This window comes from Delphinapterus leucas, chromosome 17, assembly GCF_059928025.1.
Source record: "Delphinapterus leucas isolate spDelLeu-1000000601 "Yukka" chromosome 17, BTC_Dleu_Yukka2, whole genome shotgun sequence".
NCBI lineage: Eukaryota > Metazoa > Chordata > Mammalia > Artiodactyla > Monodontidae > Delphinapterus > Delphinapterus leucas.
Genome location: NC_143145.1, coordinates 64,381,332 through 64,397,833, shown reverse-complemented (window position 1 = coordinate 64,397,833; position 16,502 = coordinate 64,381,332). Strand labels below are relative to the sequence as shown.

Sequence of the window (16,502 nt, the reverse complement as noted above, 5' to 3'; positions counted from 1 at the left end):
GGCAGCGTTTTAGCTGAAGATGCTCAGGAATCAAACTTTTGAAAAAGGCCAATCAGCTAGCTAGCTAGCAGTTACCATCAGTGGCTTGCAGAAAAAAAAATTACAGATGCTATGTTTGCTAAATAGATAAAAAGAATAAGCACTTTAAAATGGGTGGAAAATCCCAGGATTTATTGTGACCTAGACCAGAGGTCCCTAACCTTTTTGGAACCAGGGACCGGTTTCCTGTAAGCAAATTTTTCCAGGGAGTGGGGGCGGGTGTGTGAGGTTCAGGCGGTAATGTGAGCCATAGGGAGCGGCAGATGAAGCTTAGCTGGCTTGCTTGCGACTCACCTCCTGCTGTGCAGCCTGGTTCCTAAGAGGCTGCGGACTGGTACCCGTCCGAGGCCAAGGGGTTGGGGACCCCTGACCTAGACACTCAAAAGCAGACAGTTGACCTTTGATTAAGCCCATTTTCCTGTGGAGTGAGCCATAAGGGGCTCCGAGACACAATTTGGTTTCAACAGTGTTCACAGCCAGAGGGCAAACTCAGAATGTCTCCTCCTCTTGCAGAAACTGGAACACGGATGAGAAGTCTTTTTTTGAGTAGCCCTTCACGCACATCATCCCTGTAGATCTGATGGGCTTGACTGCCCAGAAGGATTGGGCTCTTCGTGCTGATAGCAGAGCCTCATGCTAATCCCAGATCCTTAGCCATGAGTGTTGCTCCGAGTCCGCCCTTATAGTAATTAGCTAAGGGAACGCCATCCATCACCCCAGGTACAGGATTATAAGTGTCACGTGACCAACATCGTCCTGAGCTCGTATTTAGGATTTTAGCCAAGAGTTTTGGGTCAAGCCCTAACCTGAGTCCCAGATTCATAGCTTCAGCAGTTCCAATCCTACTAATAGCTAACAGCAAGTTTTTGCAGATCTTCCAAGCCTGGCCAGTCCCAGCAGCTCCACGATGCACCACATGGGAGCCCATGCACCACAGCAGCTCAACCCCTCCCATCCTAAATGTGAGGTTGCCAGACTGAGCCGTTCCCACACCACCAGAAACAGGGGCATCCGTGAAAACTGCTCCCATTTTCTCAACTTCTTTGACCAATTCTCTCAAAACCATAGGATCAACAGTACTGGAATCTATTAATAGTGAGCCTTCCTTCACTTTTTTGTGAATTCCATTTGCTCCAGAATAAGCTTCTAGCACATTGATGCATTGTAATAATTCTGTCAGCTTTTTCGGCTACATCTGCTGTGGAAGACACTACCGGGTTCATCTGCATCTAGAAGCTCTTTGCACGCATCAGGGAACACATCATCAATAATGAGTGGCTAGCCATGTTTCATGAGATCTTTTGCCATTGGATTCCCCACGTTGCCTACTCCAATGAATCCAACTGGAGTCTTAGAAGCTATCGACCTAGAACACAACGCTGCAAGGCTGGCCACCGCCGGCTGCTGCGGACGACTCCTGTACCAGAGGCCGGAGGTGGCTCCACGGAGACGGGAGGAGGCTGCCACGCTGCCCCCGCCCCTCCTTCCCACGGTGACCTCCTAGACTCCTGGCTCACCCACTGGCTGCTACAGGGTGCGTAGTGCGGAAGGCCGGCTCGGCTGTGGCGATTCTTAATACCTCTTTGTTACTGGGTTACACATACAATTTCACCTAGTGAGCGATTTAACAGAAGGAATTTTTTTCTACGGCATTTTTGTGGCACAGCAGATAGAAGTGAGGTCACTGTTGGTTTGAAAAACTGAATTAAAAATTTATAGAAAGTCATGATTCATTCTACAAATATGCTGAGTCAAAGAAACATGAAAATTGATGCGATGGAGGAAGAGTGCTAGACTTCCCTGATGCTCAACTGGGACCTTTCTTCTGGTGTCAGAACATGGTTGTGTAACTCCTTTAATCCCAGTGGATTTTCCAAAAGTTCCAGAATCTTCAGATTTTGGTAGCCCCCATTTACTGCCTTTGCCCCCCCCATGCCAAACCCTCACCCCACCCCGCACACATTTATTTTTTACCAGTTGTCCTCCGGGGTGTTTTTCTTTGTATAGTTATTGCAGCAGTTTGTTAGACTACTGACCCCCAGTGCAAATGTCCCTCCCCCCCACTTTCTCACCCTGTGTAGTTTTGTTCCACCTTGATCTGGGCTTGGTCACGTGACTTGCTTTGGCCCAATGGCATATCAAGAGCTGAAGCTTGGAGAGTACTTGTGCTTTAGGGCTCGTCCTCATGGAAACCTGACATGTTAGGAAGCCTGGCTAACCTAGTGGAGACTAGGCACAGGCCACAGCCAGCACCAGCGGCCAGACATGTGAAAGCAACCAGCCCCAGTCCAGCAACCAGATGATGGCAGCCTCAGTAGTCACCTCAGGTGAAAGCAAGATAGATCCACCCAGGAGATCTCAGCCCATTCTGCTGATTCACAAATTGTGAGAAGATAAAGTCCCTGCTGTTTTCAACCACCAAGCTTAGGAGTAGTTCATCACACAGGAAGAGATATAACTGTCTTCGCTGTTAGATTATCTTCCCATTTTATACCATGTTTCCTCTCAAAGGACTGTTCCTTTATCCAAGATTCTAGAAAAGAAATAACAACTGATGAGGCTGATAGAGCCTTAACATTTTTTTAAAGTTTTATAAACTTTTAAAATAACTATGTTAATAAAATCAATATTTATTTTATCACAAAATTATTTTCTTCAGTTGCCTTAAGAAGTAATGCAGAATTGTACTAAGTTTATACATTTGGAGGCTCTAAAAATGTGTTATTCCTTGGATTCAAGTCGTAGTGTACTTTATGTGGGCATTCACGTTTGCAAAATGATTCCAGGAAATTTGCGATTTCATTTTACAACTTTGGCCTAAGGAGTCTTATGATATTTTACCTGAGAAAAATAATACATTAATTCCACTTTCACCTATTAAACCCATGGTTTCCTGTATTTTCTAAATTCCCTATCAGTAAAGAAGACTATGTATAGCGTACAAGGCTGTCATGATTAGGAGGAAGGTAGTACAGAAAGAGCCCGCCAAATTAGGCATTGTCCAGTCATGTCAGTATACTAACGCGGGGAGTCACAGGCAGCTTGAAGCCTGGAAAAAAAGACAGATACAATATAATGATTATCCTAAGGATCGGGATAATGATTCCTATGACTTTGTTTTAAATAAGAATGGCAGAGGATTCTGGGGAAATGATGGTGGCTACAGAGAAGATTTTTATCCCTGAATATGCCACCCCTCCCCTAAATACACAACACCCACCCCCCCAAAAAAGAAAGAAAATCATCTAGGATAGCAAGACCAAAAACCCACAGACAACATCTACAAAAAGGTGTCCACATGAACTGCAACATACAGCCAGGTAGGAACAAATCAACAACAGGAAAAAGACCTACATATGTGTATCCCAAGGTGTGTGGAAGACGAGGGAAGGACTCTCTCTCTCTTTCAGGAGAGCCAGAGGTTACTATGGTTCAAGAACTCACTGAGATTGAAAAATTCACTGAGAACAGTGGCAGAAACCGGGAGTGAACATTGCAGGCTCCACCTTGCAGCTGAGTGCAAGAACTTTGAAATGTTCTGAGGATGCCAAGTGTTCTGGGGTCTGTGAAACCTTGATACCTATCAAACCAAAGCACCATTCCAGAACAAATCCCCATACTCAACAAGGACAGGAAAGAGGAGGTCTGGGTAAATGGGAATAGGAGGGCCGAGGAGGAAGAGTTTAGAAATTTTAAGGTCATTTTTTAAATTATGTCATGAAAATAATAGAAGATAGTGAGCCCTGGAGTTCTGAAGCTAGAAATTATCTCCTGATCTATGTTTCCCTCCTAAAGTGGAAACTTATTTCATTTAAAAATGAGTGACAGAAGAGTATTCCATTCACATCCTGTAGAAAATCAGTGAGAAGAAAAAGAAAAAAGAAGGGTGAAAAGGAAGTTCCAGCAAATCCTGAAAGCGTGATAGAAAGACACGTCCACAGAACAAATGAAATTTATTGCCTGATATTGCGGAAAAAGAAATTTTAAAAGGAATAGAAACTGGTTTTAAGAAAAACTTAAAAGAAATTAGAAAAATTCAGAAATGAAGTGATTGGAGAATAGGAAGTTTTGAAAAGGTGAAAGAATTCAGTAAGTAATTTGTTTTTTAAAAAAATCATGTCTCGAAAGAAGGTTAAACTAGAAGGAACACAAGTTTGAATAAACACAGTGGATAATGTCTCCTTGGAGAAATAGCTGATTTCAAATACAGCATGAGAAACGAACAAGATGTTCCTGTTACATCTTGTCATACAAGAGAGCTGGGAAGACTTCAAAGACTACTGTGGTTGTGTGGAAAGGACTCAGGAGCCAACTTGAACAGGATCTGTGAACCTAAGAGGGGACAATCTCTGCATCGGTATTTATAACAACCTCACTGAAAACAACAACAAAGAAAGAAAATACCTCATTCGTCATCTTCGGAAGCTACTTTGGAGTCAACCTCTCTCTCTGTTTTTATTCTTTTTTTTGTAAAACTGGTAAATAAAATAAAAGAAGCATTTATTTTTCCTTTCCTAATTAAACTGTAACTCAGGGCAACCAAATAGTTGATGAAATAATATTCTAGCTAGTAAATGAATAATAATCTAATTAGTAGAATATCACCATTTGGTACCCTTAATAAATTAATGGATCTAGACATTGATCATTAATGGCTGCAACATCACAGTAAGTTTATAGTTCCTTTTGGAATTAATCAATATTATCTATGAAGTAAACTTGCCAAAAAATCACACCTGAATTATGTCAGTGCTCTAGATCTATCTACCAACTGACAGTAAATACATGGGCCAAAGGAGCATAATAAATATATAAGCATAAAGGGGATGCAATCAGCATAATCCAGACAGTTGGGAACCCTACTGGATGAACACTTTGAATTCAATGACAAATACTTGCAAGAAAAATGAGCAAATTGAGTTCTTTTAAACCTATACTTTAAAAGAAAGTGTGTTTGGATCAGCAATCAAATAAATAATGATTATTAAAATAAAAATACATTTATAGGACAATCAAGGAAACATGAACTGACTGGCTACTTGTTGATATTAAGGAATTATTATTATTTGGGGTGTGTGATAATGACATAGCCGAGCTTAAAAAGGACAGTTCTTGCATTTTAGAAATATGTATACTGACGTTTTCACTGAGAAAAAAGAAATCTGGAATTTGCTTTAAAATTGCTGGGGATTGGGGGCTTCCCTGGTGGCACAGTGGTTGAGAGTCCGCCTGCCGATGCAGGGGACATGGGTTCGTGCCCTGGTCCGGGAAGATCCCACATGCCGCGGAGCGGCTGGGCCCGTGAGCCATGGCCGCTGAGCCTGCGCGCCCGGAGCCTGTGCTCTGCAACGGGAGAGGCCACAACAGTGAGAGGCCTGCGTACCACAAAAAAAAAAAAAAAAAAAAAAAATTGCTGGGGATTATGGTGGTAGTAGTAAGAGAGGGTATAGAGAAAATGTATTGGCCTGCAATTGATATTTGATGAGAACAATTGATGAAAGTTTCTACTTCTTTCTTTTTACTTCTGTAGATGTTTGAAATTTTCCATACTAAAACGTGTTTTATAAATGTAGATGGCTTGCAATTTGCTCTTCTGAGCTCTCAGAAGGCAAAAAGCCATTCTTAAATTAGGAGCTTTCTTCTCTAGCCAAGAATTCTAATGATAATTTTGTCCCAACTGGCCAGAGCACTCAGATTTCTCTGAGATCTGTTGGTGAAAAAAAAAAAAAAAAAAATCAGCACAAACAATAAAGAGGCTCTTTAGTCTTAGAAGAAAACAACGAAGAGTAAAGGCTGGTGCTAGGTCTAGGGCAATAGTGTAATATCAGTATAAGACAAAATATTAGTTTCTTCCAAAATCCACTTGTTACTACTGTGTATACTTTTGCAGCAAAATATCTTTTCTACATTGTCAGCATTAAAGTAAATTTACTATTTAGGTAGCATTTACATTATCATATACTCAAAGCCTAGAAATAATCCCCTAGGCTGAAATGACATTAAATCTTATTTTGGCCATTGTAGTGTATTCTCCAGTCCTACTTGCTTTGTCTATAACTGTCATAAAAAGGTGTGAGGAGATCTGCCAATTTTAATGCCAGGATTCAAAATGAGTTCTTTGTAGCTTGCTTCCTTAAGGATCTTCTGCCCTCAGACCCATGTATTTACTTAATGCCTCAGATTATTGTACATGTCACCTCTTTCCAACTAGAAGACAAGTTCCTTTAAGGGCAGTGACTACTCTCATCAACATCGAATTTACCCCAACACCAGCGCTTTCAAAATGTGTGTTGCTTAGTATATGTTTGACGTTACACAATTCTATTCTAACTAAATAATAATGATACTACTACTACTATTTCTACTACTACTGCTAATAAAATGTATGAAATAGAGTATAAATAGGAAAATAAAGATAACCCTGGAAATCCCAGACTATAAAATGAATTATCCCAAAGCCACCAGCCAATCCATCGACTGTAAACAGTTACTTGTGAATCGGTCAACATTTACATGCATAATTGAGAGAAGGGTTAAAACAAATTTTATTACCAAAAAGCACAATTTTTGAGCTCAACTAACCTGTAGTTTTAACAGAAATAGATGAGATTCAAAGTGTTCATCCAGGTTCCTAAATGATCCATTTCCGATCTTTCCTTATGAAACAATCAATTATAACTCTAATAATTTGTCAAGGATTCACCCAATCTCTACTTCCTTTATTTTCCAAGGTTTGGTATCATTACAAAATCAAGTCCTTCGGCGGAATTTAATAGTTTCAAAATCCCTCATCAATATTATTCACTGGGATAAAATAATATGAAAATTTAAAAAACACTGGCTGGGCTTCCCTGGTGGCGCAGTGGTTGGGGGTCCACCTGCAGGTGCAGTGGACGAGGGTTCGTGCCCTGGTCCGGGGGGGTCCCACGTGCCGCGGAGCGGCTGGGCCCGTGGGCCGTGGCCGCTGGGCCTGCGCGTCCGGAGCCTGTGCTCCGCGGCGGGAGAGTCCACAGCGGTGAGAGGCCAGCGTGAAAAAACACTGGCTATGTGCTGAGAAATGATCCTTCAGTGAATCACTCAAGGTGCACTAGCATTCAGGCTACACCTGAGGTAGAATTTGAATTCCAAAGTGGACCTTTAAACCACAGCTCATCTTCTCCTTTCAAAACCATTAGAAATAAGCCTGTTGCCTGACCTTTGAGATTCTGCAAAGAGACCATATTTAGATCTTTTGTCTCTTTTAACTTCCCTAGTCCCCTCCTCTACTTTCAGAATAGTGATTCCCAGATAAGTACAATGAGTTCAAACAGTGTGGTTAAAGGGGTAATTAGTCTGCTCTGCAGCCAAGTTACTCACAGAATAAATAAGTTGGCTTTCACAGTTGTTAGTTTCTTCACGGGCTTTGTTTAGAGGGGTCTCAGCTCAAGCAAGCAGCCTGTCAGCAGCCTGAAATAACTCTGTGGAAATCTAATGGCATATACGTAAAATATGTCTATGAAACCTTTTATTCAATCTTAGATGCATACTTTTACGACTTCTTTAGGCCTGGAAAAGTATATTCAGCTACAAAAGGACGGAAAAGAAAATGTGTATAATACCTAATGCCCTCCTCACCCCCTAGAACCTTATTTTACCCCTGTTTCATCAGAAAAGGATGTGTACTGTAAGAAACATTTTTTAAATTGTTTGACCAAATATTTAAGTGCACTAAGTCTCTGTATTTATTAAAGAAAATATAGTTACCTTTCTGTCCCTTTCTAAAAGAAAGCAAAAGGTACAGTTCTTTTTCCTTAAGACTCAGGGTTCATGGATATTAATTATTACACTATATTGACACCCAGACATGTTTATAGGAGGCTTTTGAGACATACAGAGCTATTTATTCCCATACTAAATGGCACTTCTTTTTCCTCTGCCTTCTGCTTGTACTTTTTCTGTTGTGATTATATCCTACTGAGGCTGCTACATGTCTTTGCTTGATTTGAGGTTCTAAAGGTAAGACTGCATATTCCCCTTTTTACAGAATAAAATGGGTTTTATGACTGTTTGCCTTCAGAAGCCTCCTTTTCCACTGATTCTCATTTCCTATCTATGGTGAGGTGTCTAAAACAGATGAGTTAGTTCTGAACTGGTGATATATAAATCAATTATTATTTGATTCATATTCAAAGCAGCTCCCCCTAAAATAGTGGCCTTCCTGCCTGTGGGATGTAGTCTAATCTACTGCCTGGATCTACACCCACCAACATCCATATTTTGTCTATTGTTACCTTGGACACTTGTAGGAACTGAGTGAGTTTCTGTTTCTTTAGTGTCCATTGACAGACAAATGGATAAAGAAAATATGGCACATATGTAGAATGGAATGTTATTCAGCCTTAAAAAATAAGGGAATCTTGCCATTTGCAACAACTTGGATGAATCTTGAGGGCATTATGCTAAGTGAAATAAGTCAGAGAGAGAAAGACAAACACTGCATAATCTCACTTTTACGTGTAATCTAAAAAACTGCACTCACAGAAACCGAGTAGAATGGTGGCCGTCAAGGGCTGGGGAGTGGAGGAAATGTGGAGTTGTTGGTCAAAGGGTATAAACTTCCAGTTATAAGAAGAATAAATCCCTGAAGTCTGATGTACAGCATGGTGACTATAGTTAACAACACTCTATTGCATACTCAAAAGTTTCTGAGATAGTAGATCTTACATGTTCTCATCAAACACACACACACAAAAGGTAATTGTGTAAGGTCATGGATGTGTTAACTAACCTTATTGTGGTAATCATTTTGCAATATATGCCTGTATCAAATTATGATGTTGTACACCTTAAACTTATACAGTGTTATATGTCAATTATATCTCAATACAACTGGAAAGAAGAAAAAGATTCAAATGGGGAAGGGTGAGGCTGGTAGAAAAAAGCCACTGCCTTGAGCAGTACCGAGGTGGGCGGAAAGCCATGGGCCCCTATTAGCACTGCTGGGTAGGCTCTGTTCCCACGTGTGGGGAGGGGGTAGGACAGCACAGCTGTGATCCTTATTGCAGACCTTAGGCAGCCTCAGGCAACTTTTCAAAGTTAGATGCTGAAAACCAATAAATGAAATTATAAGGAAGAATTACATAAATGCCTTTATTCTACTTTTGGTCCTCTTGGCAACTTTTTCCATCTAAAAGCTGCACCCTGCAGTTCTCAAAGCAGGAACATTAACATGGGTCAGAAGTTTCCAAACTTTTCATCATCAACCCCTACACCAAAAGAAATGTTGAAATTTTATGACCCCTAGTATATGAAGTATCTTGTGTGTTTTTAATATTTATCAAGAGAACATTTAACAGTTACCTACTATGTGCCAAGAGAAAATAAAAATAAGACACAGACTTTAAATGCAGACTTTGTTTCAGTATTATTCTTCCTTTTGACTTCAGTATAAGAGCTATTGAGTTATTTGTTGTCCCAGTAAGGGGATAATCAGACAATTACAGAATCCTGTGATCTCTTCCCAAAGTTTGCAACTATAGGGTTGGTCCCAGAATTGCTCAATAACTTTGTATTTTGATTTAAGGGGAAACTAAAAGACCTTCCTGTCCCAAAGTAACTCTGCTTTGTGGAGACTGGAGGTGCCCTGCAATTGACTCAAGATATTGTTTATTTGTTTAAACAGTTAAATGAGTAGTTTCTATTTAACAAGTGAGCATAAATTTTCACAACAGTACCTACCCCACGACATAACTCAGACGAAAACTCCGAGGGAAAGGAAAACTATATGGGCAAAAAGTCCAGGTTCCATCCACTGTACATGGGGTATTGATAGGCTTGTAAAACTTAAAGAGGTACCTGGGGGTACCTAGGAACCCTGGATATTTAGTATACAGATCAGAAAAGGATGGTGGAAAATAAGACGACACCAGGTCAGGGGACAAATTAAGTAGGTGAAGCTGGTCCTTTATATTCTTTTCCCTTCTGATATACCACTGCTCTTTCCTGTCCAGAATATGTTCTGTATCCTCAGTAGACCTACACACACACACACACACACACACACACACACACAGACATGTGTGTAGCACACAAACATGCAGGCATGCATGCATGTACACATACATGGAGCCCCCAGTCTTCTCAGTTAAAATTCAGCTTGTAGTAACTAAAGAAAATTTATAATGCCCTATATTTTATAGATTTTAAAAATATTTACACTTTAATAGAAAACTTTTAATGTCTGAAAATCCCTTCTGACAAAGGAAGTTATTTCTGATATTGGAGGTTGACAGTTTCACAGAGAAAACTTCGGGAGCACAGAGACATGCCTGACCCTCTCCCCACGCACCATCTGGGGAGAATTCACCAACACATAGGCTCAATCCCTCTGCTAAGTCAAAATCAAGTTTACCAATATCATTATTTCACAGAGAATACCCTACCTCATGTTAGGCATTCACATGTATTTTATTTGTTGAAGAGAGGAAGAAGATATAAAGGAGGAAATCATCCGAAATTACAGAGTAGAGCATTTAAGTCAATATAGATATTTAAAGTGAAGGTAAAATTAAATTATAATTTGAAATTATATGTGGAGTTTTATTGCCTAAAGAATATTTTGGAAAGTTCAACTCCTATTTTAACATATTTTCAGAGAAGGTATTTGGTCCAAATGAAGAATATCTTCAATTATTATTCTTTTATTGCAAGCAAGAAAGGATTTATACTTCTTTTCATGAAATATGGTTGTTTGACAACAGAAGAATAAATATTTTATATTTTTAGAAACAACAGTTAGACTACTGATATTCTTAATTAGTTTTAATAAATCTGAATGCTTCTTATCATCTACTCTTTAGCTTATACCTGAGGAGTTGTATACCTCCGGGAAGATATGTGCTCCAGACCCGTAAATATGCAGTTCACAGAGCCCACCACCAGAGGGCAATAAAGAAGTAAAATCTTGAAACCATGTAGTGAAAATTGTGGGAGTTTAAATAAAAGCAACATTTCACAGTATGCTTTTCTGACCAATGTTATATCTAATAACTTAATGGATTATATGTACATGGATTTTGAAAAGTCAGCAGCACACTTCATTGGTCAATTTCTATGATAAGGGGAACGTAATTTGAGTGTAGAAAAACAGTATACTTACATCTTAAAATTCCACCCATACAGAATCTACTCACTATTGAAAAATGGTAAAAATAGCTTTCTGTGTCTCAGTGACCAGTTAACATTTTCAAGAGTAGAATTTATCTTCCTATGATGCTCAAATACACAGGAAAAATGCATATCTAGGACAATGGATAAACTCTATATGACATGTGAAAATAATTATTCAAATGGAAAAAGTGTAAGATCTACAAGGAACAGTTTTATATGCATTAGTGTGGATATATACATAAAGAGGCTCTAAGAAACATAAAAATCACTTCCAGGAAGTAATTTTAGGTAGAAGAGAATTAACATGGATGAGGAAGAAAAGAGAGTTAGTTTTAAAATAGTTTCATTTACTTTTTTTGTTGTTGTTTATTTATTTGTTTTATTTATTTGGTCTTTGGAATATAAGGAAACAGTGGCTTTCAGATCAGTATCTCAGTGGAACAAAGGGACCGAGGTCTGTACTGGAGCCCAGCCATTGTTTGACTATCTTGTAATAATACTGGTAAAATACAGCCAAATCATTTGAACTATAAGCATCCTCTCTGACAATAAACTTAAGACACCAACATTATATATTAAAGAAAGTAAAGAGAGAATACTGTTTTCTTTAGAGAGAAAATACAGATCCTGGCCCAAATCAATAATGTCAGCAAACCTCATGGGTATAGAATATTCTGCCGCCTATCATTTAGAACACGCCTCTAGAAGAGGGAAACTGGGCGATAATTTCCCCAGATTTTATATTTAATTCAAATATTTTAGATAAGAGGCATCTCTAGTAAAACATTGTATTATTGATTCTTTCCAATATGATAGCTCACAGGAGTTCCTCTTTCCTTCTCAAATACATATGGGGAAATGGAGGTGGGTGTGGGTCAGAGGAACTATCTAAATAGAGCATAGTAATCAACAGTTTGTTTTTTAAAAATAGAAATTTCTATTTAAATTATTTCCAGAGACAGAAACACACAGAGACAATTCCATGTGACAACAGTGGAAGAGACCAGAGTGATGCAGCTGCAAATCAAAAACTGCCAACACCAGTGATTGATGGCCACCACCAGAATCTGGTTAAGAGAAAGAAGGATCCTCCCCTTGAGGCGTCAGAAAGAACATGGCCCTCTCAACACTTTGAGTTTGAACTTCTGGCCTCTAGAGCTGTGATAAAATAAATTTCTGTTCTTTTAAGCTAACAAGTTTGTGGTATCTTGTTATGGTAGCCCTAGGGATGACTGTATTTGATTCCTGAGATGGCAACTGTATTTTGACTATGTAATGACTATTCCAAGATGATCAACAGACACAAAGATAAGGGCAAAACTGAGACTAAGCCCAGTTCTTTTTATTCCCAGAATAATAAATGATTTTTTAATTAATTTAGATCCCTTTGTCTAACCCCTCTGCTTTTCAAAAGAGTATGTGGGACCAATCAAGTGTTAATATGTTATACTTTCATTTTAATTCATCTCAAATTATTTCTAATTCCCCTTATGAGTTCTTACTTGACCCATAAATTATTTAGGAATATATTGTTTAATGTCCATTTGTGATTTTCAACAAATTTCTTTCTGTTAACGATTTCTTATTGCATTCTGTTTTCATCTGAGAGCACTTTTTGTATTGTTTATATCCTTTAAAATGTACTGAAATTTGTTTTATGGCCTAGCATATAGTATATCCATGTGCATTTGAAAACAATGTATATTCTGATGCTGTTGGGTGGAATGTTTTATACATGGCTGTTAAGTCTAGTTGATTGATAATGCTGTTCAAGTTTTTTTAATTTTCTTGTTGATTTTCTATCTGTTCTGCTATTGAAAAAAGGGTATTAAAGTATCCAACTATTATTGTAGAACTGTCTGTTTCTCTTTTCCATTGTGTCGATTTCACTTCATTATATTTTGAGGTTCTGTTGTTAGGTGCATATAAGTTTATAATTATTATACATTCTAGATGGAATAATCATTTTATCATTTTAAAATGTTTGTCTGTAGTAAAAATTTTCATCTTAAAATATTTTTTTCTGATATTTTCTTAGCCACTCCAGTTTTGTTGTTTTGTTTTGTTTTTTTGTTACTGTTATGGTATATCTATTCCAACCCTTTTACACTTCACCTATATATTTTCTTGACTCTAAAGTGGGTCACTTGTAGGCAGCATATGTTTGGATCACGTTTTTCATTTTTTTATCCAGTCTGAAATTTCTGTCTTTAGATGGAAAGTTTAACCTTTTTATATTAAATGTAATTAATATTTAATTTTGTAATTTTTATATTAAATGTAATTCATGTAGGATTTATGTCCAACATTTGTGATTTATTTTCCAAGAGTCACATTTTTTTTCCTAATTCCTCTTCCTCTATTACTGACTCATTTGTTGTTGTTGTTGTTAAAAAGATTTTTTTAGTGTACAATTTCAATCCCCTTATCTTTTACTATATTTTTGAATTATATTCTTAATGCTTGCTCTAAGGATTACAAATAACATCTTAAGTATAAGCATCTAGTTTTGATTAATACCAACTTAATTTCAATAGTATAAAAAACTTTTCTCCTCCTTTACATTGCCCTCCTTTGTGCTGTTACTGATATAAAAACTCCATCTTTAGACATTATATGCCTATATGCCATCATTATAATTATTACTTTATGTTGGTGCCTTTTAAATCAGATAGAAAAAAAAGTTAGAATAAAATACATTTATATTATTTTTTATATTTACCTCTGCAGTTACCTTTCTTGATGTTCTTTATTTCTTCATATGGATTTAAGTTACTGACTTATGCTTTTATTTTTGTCTGATGGGCTCACTTTAGTAGTTCTTGTAGCACAAGTCTGCTAGGAAAAAATTCTCTTAAGTTTTTAATAAAAGTATTGAAATTTTCATGTCATCCTTCTGCAATGGCCATGGTAATCTCTGCATCATTCCAACTCTAGTAGATATGTTGCCAAAGTGAGCATTTAGTATGTACTCTTATATGGTACAAAATTTAAAGTGTTAAAGATTATGAAGTTATAGACACAGGTTTACTTGCTTCGAGACCATTTCAAGAGCATATTTGGGCAATGCTAATATTGGCATTTCAAATTCAGTGCTACCATGTAGCAAGATAAAATAGATTAACCTCAAGTCATGATATTTTTTTCCCGATAACATAAGGTTAAGGTTAATTATAAGTTGTCACACTTTTTCCAGTATTTTTTAGTTAGCTTTTAACTTAACATAAGTGAAATGAAAGGATGGTAAGTTTTGCATTAATTCCTGACCCAAAACAGAACTTTTGAAGATGAAAGTCCATTAACAGAGCTCTGTGTTTCCTGTGAAAAATAAATCTGTCCCACCCCCTGAAAAATTCATGAATATTTTACAAATTGTATGTTCAGGAAGCTATTCTAGCCTTCTATTAAAAAAAAAAACACTATTTAGAAATATTTATTTCCTTCATGTAGTAGTAATATACATGTTATTTAGAAAATGTATAGTGAATTTTGGTTTGCTCATCTTCTGAAAAACTCCTAAGAAAACACATACTTCTGAGAATTTCAGCCTTATTTCTACATAAGTTTTCTAATCTATAAAACATTATACATGCTTTGGATAATCATCTAAATAATTACTAGTCTACCCTTTTAAATGGTTTCAGTGCACACATAATTTTCTCTACCCACACCCCCATTTTTCCCAGTTAAATTGATTAAGTGATATTTTTTCTTTAGTCACTTATTATATTTAGGTATGTTTAGGCCTCCTCTTCTGAACTCATTTCCTGGTAACAAAGAAGTAAGGCATAGATGCTGTTTCTGACTCCCAGGGAAGTTTAGGCTCTGGCATGCTGGACTAGGCAGGGCCTAGCATCACCCTGTTTATGTGGAATATGTGGAACTGGTGAGCTTCTAAACATCTCAAAGAGACATTTAACAATACTGAAGGTTCTGGAGAGAGAATGTATTTTATTGCCATCCTTTTAATTTCACCATATGTCTAGATAATTCATGCTTTTGGTGCAAAATTCAAAAGTAACAGTGGTGGGCTTCCCTGGTGGCACAGTGGTTGAGAGTCCGCCTTCGGATGCAGGGGACACTGGCTCGTGCTCCGGTCCGGGAACATCCCACATGCTGCGGAGCGGCTGGGCCTGTGAGCCATGGCCGCTGAGCCTACACGTCCGGAGCCTGTGCTCCGCAACGGAAGAGGCAACAACAGTGAGAGACCCGCGTACCGAGTAACAGTGGTGAATGAAAAGTAATTATTTTATACAGTTTTCCTGAAGCCACCCATTTCCCCCTCCTAAAGGTAATCATTTTTACCAGTTTCTTTTATATTTTTCAGGGGCAGTTTAGGCATATATTAACATGTGCTATATAGAGGATAATTCCTCTTATTAGGGTAAATTCGTGTGCTTTTTTTTTTTTTCTTCTGAATTGTACTATGCAGGAATCTGAAGTCTCTGGCAAGAGGAGAGTTAAAAGGAGAGAAGCTAGCTTCAGTATGATCTTTATTATCTCCTCATTCTCTCTTATCCAAATATCATCTTTGCATCTCATCAGTAAAAGATTCATTGGTTTTGACTGTGCTGATCTGCTCATTCAGGGAAAAGGATGGTGTGGCTCTGGGGTTCTGAACTCTATGGATCTATACATTCATGAGCATGCTGAAATCCTGTCTGGGTTTTTCTATGCTTTGGGCACAGCAGTCATGCTGCTTTCTGCCTTTTAATATCATCTTGGGGATTCGCTTTACCTCTCTCCTTAACTGAATCTCTTGTTTTCTGTGTCCCATATTTTCCTCATTTTTAGTTTGCTATCTCATATTTGTTGAACATACAGTACAGTTGCTTTGTGAGAAACAGTATGTAGTAAGCATATTTTTTGAGATTGTGCACAACTCCAAGTCTTTATTCTAACCTTTGCTTAAATAATAGTTTAAGCAAGTATAGAACTCTAGGTTAGATATCATTTTCCTTCAGAATATTGAATATATGAATCCATTAATCTACCTTTCAGCATTGCTGTTGAGTATTCTGAAGCAATTATGACTCTTAATGATATATGTATGTGTCTTTTTTTACAATTTCTCTCTTCTTGTGAGTAAATGGAACCATATATTTGTTCCTAAGGGTTGTTCCTAACTTCACAATGATATGCTTAATTTAATCTGTTACCTTGGGTGTTTGGTAGATCCTTTCCATTAAGAAATTTATGTTCCTTGTGTTAGGAAATCCACTTCCAAAATTCCTCCTTCTAAAGCTTTTCTCTGGTATGTCCTGGAACTCATATTATTCAGATATTACATCTCTTGAATGGGCTTTCCAATTTTC

General features: G+C 37.7%; 1 non-coding gene and 1 pseudogene across 1 annotated transcript; both read right to left on the bottom strand.

Moving 5' to 3' along the window:
* Window positions 1-260: 260 nt before the first annotated feature.
* Window positions 261-4,455, bottom strand: LOC111170999 (3-hydroxyisobutyrate dehydrogenase, mitochondrial pseudogene; annotated as a pseudogene).
* A 9,588-nt stretch (window positions 4,456-14,043) lies between these two features.
* On the bottom strand, window positions 14,044-14,148 carry LOC115803820 (U6 spliceosomal RNA). Its single transcript, XR_004024608.1, has one exon. It is a non-coding gene; the product is annotated as a U6 spliceosomal RNA (small nuclear RNA).
* Between the last annotated feature and the right edge of the window lie 2,354 nt (window positions 14,149-16,502).